This window comes from Vulpes vulpes, chromosome 13 (assembly GCF_048418805.1).
Source record: "Vulpes vulpes isolate BD-2025 chromosome 13, VulVul3, whole genome shotgun sequence".
Classification (NCBI taxonomy): domain Eukaryota; kingdom Metazoa; phylum Chordata; class Mammalia; order Carnivora; family Canidae; genus Vulpes; species Vulpes vulpes.
The window spans coordinates 112,267,982-112,277,374 of record NC_132792.1 but is presented as its reverse complement, the minus strand read 5'-3'; the positions used below and the strand labels follow the sequence as shown (position 1 = coordinate 112,277,374).

Genomic DNA, 9,393 nt, shown 5'->3' with positions numbered 1-9,393 from the left:
ACAGGAAATTGGCACCCTTTAAATCTTCTGAGGAACCAAATAGTAATAGAATATATTAGAAGAAGCATGGCTGCAATTTATGGTAATCATCAAAGACACAGGATAAATTTCTTTTAAATGAGAAAAGTTTATAAAGTAATTAAACTATTTTTCTGACTAGGGAAATATAATTCAGGCCTAGTCTTGTAGAACTAGGATATTCTTTTGTTCTTGGGGGCTGAAATTTTAGGGAGATATTAACCACAAAAGGAATTGACAACCTGTAATGTGTCTAAAGAAGAGACTCCTGTATCTGCATTGGAATTGTTAAAAATGAACAATTGTTCACTCTTTGGCACAGTCAATAGACATTCTGAAAGCCTGGGATACTCAGGGCCCTCATGCGTAAGATAAAATCTCAACCCTCAGCACAACTGTTCTTAGCCTCATGTTGTAGAAATATTCTATGAGATAAGGCATCCTTTCTGCAGCCCATCCAATCCAAAACGTTGGCTCGGCTAGCATGCAATTGTTTGTGATAATAAGGCATTTCACAGGAGTGCTTCATGGAAAATACGGGAGTGAGGTAGCATTTCAGACCTAACATATTGAAAAGTTTTTCCCCTCTGAAAGAAGTGGAGTAACACTGGGCATTAATAAAGGTAGGAAAATATAATTCTACAACCCAAACATAACTGAAGAAATGTGGCATTGATGACCCCTCTCATTTGCTCAAGAGTAATGGCCATTGTGTTCCTCTTGTCACCACACTATCAGTGACAGATGAACACAACAGCACTGCTTGGGGTCAGAACGGTATTAGTACCCTCTTCTCATTTCAGTATAAACAATTCAAGTAATAGAAATCTCACAATGCCCAATTTCAAGTGGTAAAATCATGAATTACAGAAAAAAAATCCACATATCCACATGTCTGCACATGTGAGTGTAGACAGCTGCTGAATTAACAGTTTGCTTGTGGCAAAATCACCTTTAGTGTAAGTGCTGTTTAGGGTAGGTCTGAGCTGCTGTGTAGTAATTTCAGCTCAAATAATAAAATATTATATGTAAAAGTATATATAACTGTTTTATATCCTAATGCTTTCTATGTGTTTCATAAAATTTCCTCAAATCCAAAAGAATACATGGTATCCCACTGAAATACCCCTCCACATCCAATCCTAAGGAAACTTATAAACACACACACACACACACACACACACACACACACACACACACAATCTGTTTTCCTACAATCTACTTGAACTCCTGCTTTTTAAATATTATTTCTTTTCCTAAGCTTTCTTTGTTTTTTTCTAGTTTCTTGAGCTGGGTATTAGTTTTCATTTAAAAAATTTTTTACTGGTGGATGTGTTTGTATTATGAATTTTTCTTTGACCATTGCTTGCAGCATATCCCAGAGGTTCTTAGATGTAGTATTTTTATTATTTGACTGAATTCTGTAGCTTCAATCTGTATGTCTGTTTCACCTAAGAGTTGTTCAATAGAAGAATTTCTTTAAAATTCCTGGTGGAAGGGCCTTTTAATTCTTTTATTTGTTAATAATTTCTAGTTCTATTGCATTATAAACAGAAAGTGTATTTTGTAGTATTTCTGCATTATAGGATATCTTGATGTTTTCCTTGTGAACTGGTGTATGCATAACTTTGGAAATGTTCCATAAGCACTTGAAAAGGAAGTGTGTTTTCTATTATCAAAGCCTAAAATTTGGTATATAATGATAAGATCTATGTTATTAAGTTCTTCAGGTCTTCTGGCTCTTTAATTTTTGGTTTGTCCACTTGATCTGTCTTGATCTGAGATTGGTATACTAAAGACTTCTATAATTATGCCATTGTTATCTATGCTCTACATTTTTTTACCACATAAACATGGTTGCTGTATTCTTTTGCTCATTCATATTCACAAATTTATCATTTTGAGCCATGATATTTAGCACTAAAACATCTCTCTCATCAATTTTATTGCTTTCTGGCTTAAAAACTACTTTATGTGATATCAAGTTCACATCCCTTCTTTTTACTGTTTCTGTGGGCCCAATATACCTTTGTCTGTTTTGTTTGTTTGCTTTTCTGACTCACTTTAATTATTCCCCTTGCATACAGCGTATGGTTGGGCATAGCTATGTAAACCACAGTGAAAATCACATTGTTTTAACAAATAAGCTAACTTCATCCATATTTATTGATATGATTGATACGTGCATGTAACTGGAATGTCTCAATTTTTGTCACAATAATTTTATAGTTCTGTATATTTCATTATACCTGCTACATTTATTTCTTCACAAAATGTGTATTTGCTCCTTAACTAAAAATGATAACTAGAGGTGTACTTGGGTAGCTCAGTTGGTTAAGTCTGACTTCAGCTTAGGTCATGATCTTGTGGGTGCTGAGATCAAGCCTCGCATTGGATTCCCTGTTTTCTCTCAAATAAATAAAATCTTTAAAAAATGATAATCAAAAAGAATTATATTTTCATTCTACTGTATGTTAACTTTGAATTTATATCCTCTAAATGCCCTTTGTTCTGTATTTTCTTTGTTTTTTTATTTTATTTTATTTTTTTTAATTAATTTTTATTGGTGTTCAATTTACCAACATACAGAAAAACACCCAGTGCTCATCCCGTCAAGTGTCCACCTCAGTGCCCGTCACCCATTCCCCTCCAACACCCGCCCTCCTCCCCCTCCACCACCCCTAGTTCGTTTCCCCGAGTTAGGAGTCTTTATGTTCTGTCTCCCTTCCTGATATTTCCCAACATTTCTTTTCCCTTCCTTTATATTCCCTTTCACTATTATTCATATTCCCCAAATGAATGAGAACATACACTGTTTGTCCTTCTCCGACTGACTTATTTCACTCAGCATAATACCCTCCAGTTCCATCCACGTTGAAGCAAATGGTGGGTATTTGTCGTTTCTAATTGCTGAGTAATATTCCATTGTATACATAAACCACATCTTCTTTATCCATTCATCTTTCGATGGACACCGAGGCTCCTTCCACAGTTTGGCTATTGTGGCCATTGCTGATAGAAACATCGGGGTGCAGGTGTCCCGACGTTTCATTGCATCTGAATCTTTGGGGTAAATCCCCAACAGTGCAATTGCTGGGTCGTAGGGCAGGTCTATTTTTAACTCTTTGAGGAACCTCCACACAGTTTTCCAGAGTGGCTGCACCAGTTCACATTCCCACCAACAGTGTAAGAGGGTTCCCTTTTCTCCGCATCCTCTCCAACATTTGTTGTTTCCTGCCTTGTTAATTTTCCCCATTCTCACTGGTGTGAGGTGGTATCTCATTGTGGTTTTTTGAGTTAAAATTCCGTTTGGAGCCTAGTATTATAACTTTACTTTCTGGTTTGTTAGTTGCTTTTTTTTTTTTTTAAGATTTTATTTATTTATTCATGAGAGACACACACAGAGAGAGGCAGAGACATAGGCAGAGGGAGAAGCGAGGCTCCATGCAGGGAGCCCGATGTGGGACCCGATCCCGGGACTCCAGGATCACGCCCTGGGCTGAAAGCGGCGCTAAACAGCTGAGCTACCCAGGGTGCCCTGGTTTGTTAGTTTTTAACAGTGCCCTTTAAATCCTACCTATTCGCTATACATCAACCAATGAGTTTATTTTACTTTCAACTTCCTCTCTGTCTTCTCCACTCATTTAGTTGCTTTATTTATGCTTTGCCATAAAATATAGTATCTGTGTGTTCACCTTCCACCCTCGTTTATACCTAGTCTCTGTCATAGGTCCATAGTTACCTACATTAAAAAGTCCATCATCAGTATTTGGTGAAGTTTTCCCATTCATCTATTAATTGAATAAAACTAATCTAATAAATTCTTCATGGAGGATATATATATATATATATATATATATATATAGTGTTCTGTTTTATGAGTTTAAAATTATTTACAGACTCTTAACTATAGGAAACAAACAGGGTTGCTGGAGGGGAGATGGGTGGAGGATAGGGTAACGGGGTGATGAGCATTAAGGAGGGCACTGTGATGTAATGAGCACTGGGTGTTCTATAAAAGTGATGAGTCACTAAATCCTACGCCTCAAATTAACAGTACACTGTAAATTTTTAAAAAAACTGTTTTATATATTTTTAAAAGTCTTAGTATTTGAAAAACACCTTAGCTGGATGTAAAAATCTGTTTATACATTCATTTATTTAATTTCTTTTTCTAAAGTGACTCCCTTTTTGCCTCCCCTTGTATTTTTTATTATTATTGAGGCATGATACATTTTGTTAGTTTCAAGTGTACAACATGAGTCAATATCTGTGTATATTATGAAATAATCACCACTACAAGTCCTGTTAACAACTTTCACTGCACAGAGAAATTTTTTCCTTGTGATGAGAGCTTGCAAGATTTCTTCTCTTAACAACATTCAAATATGCAATCGAGCATTACTGACTCTAATCACCATGCTATACATTACATCCCTATAACTGACTTATTTTAAAACTGGAAGCTTGTATCTATTGACTCCCTCTACCCATTTTACCCACTCAGATGGATTCTTCCTGGCAATGTTTTTGGCTTAACTTTGCTCTGGTCATTAGCTCTGTTCTTGTTTCTTCCTTGTACTTTTTTTTTTTTTGACAATTCTTGCTTGATTTTAAAATCTTGTGGCATTGTGAGAACATAAGAGATCATTTGCTAGGAGGTGGCTTTATTTTCTCTCTCTCTTTTTTCTTATTCTTTGCTTTGGTTCCAGTTATTTTTAAGTTAAGCCATACTCTATTTCCAAGAATGTTGAGTGTGTTGTTCACATGTAGTTCAGTTGATCTCTATTTTTCTTTATATTTTTCTATTTATCTTTATTTTATTGCAGGAAATATTGAGGGAGATAGATTTAAGCATCACTAGTTCTTTAAGCTACTCTCATGGCTTCTCTTTCCTCCAGTAAACCAGAGTTCAAATACTCTCTGCCCGGAGAAACTAGAAGGCATTACTCAAATATTTCTCAGCCTTCACTTAATTCACTTCTTGAATCTTCATAGCATACCATAGTCTAACTAGGATCAAGGTAAATTTACTTTAAAATCCTCTTTATTAGAAGTCTCTTACTCATGCTCTTAAAAATACTTACTCTCTCAAAAGTGAGGAACAAGATTGCTGAGTCTTTAGGAAACAGACCTCCTACATTCAATATGCCTAATGTCTCAGTATAAATAACTCCAGGGTTGAGATCTCCTACATATCTTTCTTGAGAAGAAGAAGCACATCAACAACAAAAAAATGTAGCTTCATCACTGCAGTGCATCACTGGAAGAGGCTTAGAGATTATCTGATATGACTAGAAATTAAAAACTTAAATAAAACGACTTTTTAAAACTGCTATAGTCATTGACCAAGTCATTGCTAGAAATTGGATCTCCTGATTTCTTAGTCCCATGCTTATGTTTTTGTTTCTGTATCCAATGCACGTTTTTGTTTCTGTATCCAATGCATGTTCATTTATTTTATACTTAAGAAAAGAATCACCCACTCCTCTTCCTCATCCCTTCTCCTTTTACAAATATTTAAAAATTAAAACCAAATGAAGATAAATTAATTTCAGTACAATTATTATTTTTTCAATCTGTTATAATGATTAGTTTAAATTTCTTACAAGTGACCAATGTCTAAGTGACTTATGGAGAAATACTGATTATTGGCCAAAAGGAAAATTCTGTATTACAAGTTAGAAAATTCCGGTACAAAAAGAGTTAGTATGTTAGAACAGCCTTTCCTTTTAAACCTACGGAATGCTTCATGAATTTGCATGTCATCCTTACTCAGGGGCACACTTATCATCTTTGTATCATTCTAATTTTAATATACATGCTGTCAAATCAAATGCCAGCACTGTTTCTTGTGCTTTCGATGCCTAATTTATATAAGAAAACGCTTCAACAGTATCAAGAACTACATAGTCATTAAGGGTTAAGTTTAGTTGGCTAGCCTGAACAGAAAACCCAGATTTTATATACTTCTCATAAATTACTTTACTGCTAACCAGAGCTTCTGAATAGCAGCGAGAACACCCATAATAGTATTACTTATGTCCTGAGTTGGTATCAAGCCAGTCAAAAGCAAATAAAGTTGATTCCTACATCAACCAGCAAATGTATGATTTCCAGCAACTTTTTATGAAATACTGAACACGATTATCAACCTACAATTCTACCATCTATAGACTGGTGATCCTCTGTGGACTCAGGAACTAGATGGAAACCCATGAACTAGACAATTTTTAGATCCCTTTCCACCAGGACATTCTTTGTCTCTGATATCATACAACAAATCATTATGCTACATAATCAAAGCCCAAAAACATCTACTTCATAATAAACATAAGGACTATATGGAGTTTGGGTTTTGATATATTTATGAAGAATTCATTTTTTTTCATCATGCAAAGAAGGATTTTCAATATATAAAGGTAGGGTAAATACTGGTCAACATGGATGTTCTAGTCTTAAATACTTGAGGCTCTTTTTAATATAGCCTTCAAATCTAGGATGAAATGAAGACTGATTTTACTACAGACACTTATTTGTCACCAGCATCACCTATGGGTATTATATACATAGGTGCACATAGCTCTCTGTTTGAGAAGAGATGGAGGTAAGACCCTGTCTTTATATGATGGTTTTCATATAAGTGACATTTTCTAATGTTGTCAGCATTCAATTTTCCACTGATGCACTTACAAGTTTTTCATGAATACTTGAATGCAAATGTGACACTGACCCTGAATGAAGCATGGCTTTCCTCTTAGAGCTTTGGTGCTGAAACAATGGCAAGTAATAAACACTCACCCCTAGCCCATTTCCACTCTTAAGTTTCTCATTGCAAAGTCTCCAACAACTTTTGACCTCTGGACCCAAAGACCATCAATTACCCAGCTTGTGGAGCTGGAATATAGTGAACCAGCAGCATCATTTGGCTGTCACCCAGTTAACATCCTATCATAGATTGAAAAGCAATTTATCCAATATTTCAACTGCCAGGGAAAATTCTTTATTAGCTTTTGGGTAGGTTTGCCTTTCAATCGGATGATTTGAATAGCTTCTGTGGTAGGAGAGATGCTGCCCTCAGATAATGATTTTGCATTTCACCTCATCATTAATGCTTTGGACCTCAAGGGAAGTCACTGTGCCTTTTATGAAGGTCGAAGCATTTTATAACCTTAATAAAGACTCATAGCCTCAGGAATAGCAAGTGTGAGCAAGTGTAGGGGATTGACTGAATAAAAATATAACTAAATTGGCACTTTACACTCTTTGGAGGGCTTCAAATGCAAATCAATAGTTAAAGGCTACAATGACGTCCCAAACCTTCAGGGCTGTACACACACACACACACACACACACACACACACAGTGACATTATTCAAAGAAAAATGAGAGAAATTATCTTTTTTTTAATTGAAAAAAGCATTTCTGTAATTTTATGTTTAGTTACTATTATACATGAGTGATACAGCAGTTTGATGGACTTGGATTAAAAACAATGAATAGTTGTGGTGATTCTCCACTATTGTAAATTTCTGTCTAGGGATCCCTGGGTGGCGCAGCGGTTTGGCGCCTGCCTTTGGCCTAGGGCGCGATCCTGGAGACCCGGGATCGAATCCCACGTCAGGCTCCCGGTGCATGGAGCCTGCTTCTCCCTCTGCCTGTGTCTCTGCCTCTCTCTCTCTCTCTCTGTGACTATAATAAATAAATAAAAAAAAAATTAAAAAAAAAAAATTTCTGTCTATATAGTATGTAGGTCACTGAATCTTGAAGTGTAAAAGGAATACAATAATCTAGAGTGATTATGAAAACTACACTACATTTCCCAAGGTCACTCTGTCCCAAATATTACTAATAAATAACTGCTTTCAATAGTTTACTTAAAGTTACTCTCCAGAGGAATAATTTCAATTTAAGAATTCAATGGACTCTTTCATATTACCTAGGCTTCTACTTGGCTCCTCCTCCAGGCATAGTTTACTGGCCATTCTTCGGATCACAGGAACTGAGAAAGAAAACAAGACCCCCTGTGAGAGGCATTGTGATTAAACAATATCTCATCTTCTTTGATGGTCACGGAAACCTTCAGAAGAAGGCATATTCTTCCTATTTACAGACTGTGGATTAGAGAGATTAAATAATTTTGCAAGGTCACATTTTTAAGAAGTGTCAAGGCTAAGTTCTGCTGAATTCATCCTATTCTTCAAATACAGAAAACCATACTGTCTGCTACAGAAACAGAGAGAGCAGGCCAGGAGGGCAGGAGAATGATCTTGAGGATGACAGTGCTTGGGATGCCCAAAAAGATCCTCTGAATGATAAGACACTTGACCAGGGGGATGGTTCTCAGGCTGAGTCCTGGGAAATCTGACATGACAGGCCAGCCCTGAAGAAAGAAAGGCTCTGGGTTGAGTTAGTAGCTTAAACTCATACCTTAGTATTCAAAAAGTAGTAGTACCTTTGTAGACTGGCAAGAGACTTGAGTTTCCCAAGCAATTATGCCATAGGTTACAGGAAGGTTTCAAATATCCAACCGAATTTGTCCAGTACTCTATGAACGTGAGTTATGTGAGGGCAGGGTATGGATCTTTCACTTTACCTCAAATATCTAGAAAATGCTTGCTAAAAGTTAGCTTCTCAATAAATTAATAATGAAGGTGATCAAAATTCAAGCTAGGCAGAAGAAAAATTCAGGGTTAGGGTTCAGACACCCATCCTAAGCCCAAGTCCACTGTTTCTGGGGGTAGGTAGCACTCAGTGCCTGAAACACATTAGTGTGACCAAGAATTCGAAAACTAAGAACAATGCTGATTAAATTTAACTCCTTCATCAAGAATTTTCACATCAATATACTGACTTGTAGAATCAGTTTCACTTGAACTGGCCAGACCTGCATTACAGAGCAGAAAGCCATTCAATTATTTGAGGTTTATTCAATATATTTGTACTGTCTTTGAACTTGCCAATGATGTATCCACCATTCACTTAAACCTGGAGCTGACCTGTTCTGAGTCACTGCTCCAGCTTCACTAAACACTTTGTCTCAGCACAGGCTCTAAAATGTCTTCACCCTCTTAACTCAACCTTGATTAATTCATCCATTCATTCCTTTGTTCTCAAACATTTATTAAAACCAAACTGTGTACCTTGCAATGGGGATAAAGTAGTTAGCTCAGTACCTATCATGGAGCATACCAGTTGTGAGGGAAAGCAGGAAATGATGCAAGAATTTCTAATGTAAAAGGCTTTAATAAGGACAAGTATGGAAAGCCAGCAAATCACATGCCTGGTATTGTTTGCCTTCATAGACCCTGCAAATCTTGATCTGATTATATTCCCTCTTTGCTTTTAAACCAGGACAATTAAAGCCAGATGGGC

At 36.3% G+C, this 9,393-nt stretch overlaps 1 non-coding gene across 1 annotated transcript; it reads right to left on the bottom strand.

The window, feature by feature from the left end:
- Positions 1-5,752: 5,752 nt before the first annotated feature.
- Positions 5,753-5,856, bottom strand: LOC112918984 (U6 spliceosomal RNA). The gene has a single exon (XR_003234798.1). It is a non-coding gene; the product is annotated as a U6 spliceosomal RNA (small nuclear RNA).
- Positions 5,857-9,393: the final 3,537 nt, after the last annotated feature.